The sequence below is a fragment of the Octodon degus genome, unplaced genomic scaffold, assembly GCF_000260255.1.
Source record: "Octodon degus isolate 3935 unplaced genomic scaffold, OctDeg1.0 scaffold00143, whole genome shotgun sequence".
Taxonomy (NCBI): Eukaryota; Metazoa; Chordata; class Mammalia; order Rodentia; family Octodontidae; genus Octodon; species Octodon degus.
The window spans coordinates 188,767-190,441 of NW_004524719.1; the positions used below are offsets into that span (position 1 = coordinate 188,767).

General features: G+C 44.8%; 1 pseudogene; it reads right to left on the reverse strand.

Moving 5' to 3' along the window:
- Positions 1 to 413: 413 nt before the first annotated feature.
- On the reverse strand, positions 414 to 1,296 carry LOC101559752 (annotated as a pseudogene).
- Positions 1,297 to 1,675: the final 379 nt, after the last annotated feature.

The following is a 1,675-nucleotide window of genomic DNA, read 5'->3' on the forward strand; positions in this document are numbered from 1 at the left end:
CATAGGTTCTGTCCCCAACCTGATGTGCCAGCCCCACCCTGTGGCAAGCTAAGATGGTGACTGAGACTGGACGTGCTGACACAGGCCTGTAATCCCAGCCCTTGGGAGGCTAAAAAACAGGAGCATCACTACTAGTCTAATCTGTGTAGTGAGATCCTGTAGATTCTGTACTAAATACATTAAAAAAATTAATTTCTATGACAAATTAAGGACTATAATCTAAAGCTCAGTTCTGCTTTCAGTCATGCCTTATTTTTCATAGTTTCATTGAAGTTATTGGATTTTCACATTTTACTTTTTGCTCCTACCATTCTGGAATGGAATTAAAATAAAATCAAACTTTCAAGAAAAAGTGGGGAAAGAATCAAGAGGCCAAAAGTGACAAAATACATTCATCCACTGTTCCTCAGTCATCACCCTTCCACACCAAAGAACTTCTGGAAAATGTCCCCACATCCTTTGGTAGGTAAGAAGTGGTACAGCTGACTGAAGTTCATATGGTTTTCTCTTTCTCCATTAACACTGAACACTTTTTCCTCAAAAGTGGAAAACTTCCTTCGTCTTTCCATTTCGTCATCTCTACCATCAAAAGGAATGTCTTCTCGATGGCAAATCAGAATTCTCTTCCAATTTAGTTTTCGGAGTCTTGACCAGAATTCTTCACAAGTATTTTGTGCGGCTTCCACACTAACACCACCAGGTTTCCCAGGCGCGCTAACCCCCGACAGGGAAAGCTCACTGGCCCACTCTAGGATATCCTTTCTCTTCCGTTTACTGTGGATGTGATGGCTGTGGATCCAGAGCCTCGTAAGAATGAGATCGACCGGCTGCACTGTATTTTCTGTGGGGGAAGACAGGGCACTGCTGTTGACGTAGGCAGAGGTGCGCTCTCACCCACTCCACGCCATCCAGTATGCAGACATGTGCACGACAATTCTGCCCCACGTAAGCAGTCGGATCTATGCTCAGCTGAGATGGCTGCAGTGTACTTAACAGTACTTAACAGTGCTGAGCTGACAGTAATGGCAGCTTGGACTTCAGGATATTTAGAAGGAAGAATGCTGCGTAGAGAAAACGCCACCATTACGTCCTCAGGCATGTGCAGGTGTGTACTGATGGTAGGCTTTGAAGATCCCCCTTCCAGGGTCCTTTCCTCAGCACAAACTTTCAGCTCTCCTACAGCCAGCTGGTCACTGACTATAATCTCACTTTCACCAGGTAGCGTACTGGCCAGGATTTCTACTCTGAGAGTTGGGCCTCAGCCTGCTCTATCGCAGTCATTTTGGGATATCAGTAAGTTTCAGAGATTCAGCCGGAGCCACACTTTTGGACCTCCTCAACACTTCAACACATGGATACCACTTTCTTTGTTTAAACTGATCCGTGGAGTAAGTGAGGTTGGGAGAGGCTTTTATGTGAGCTTAGAGTCTGGAGGATCGATTAGAACACAGGACATAGTGACCTATACATGGACAACTACCACCTCATTGCTGTTATCCTGGGATTCCTTGATATAAGGTTCTTGAGATAAAATTCCAAATCATGGGATTTGAAGCTTATTAACCCATTCCCCTAGGGTGGCCTAGGAGAAGTCTATTTATTTATTTATTTTGTTGCTACCAGGGATTGAACTCACGTACTTGTGCTTGCCAGGCAGGTACTTGTGCTGCTGAGC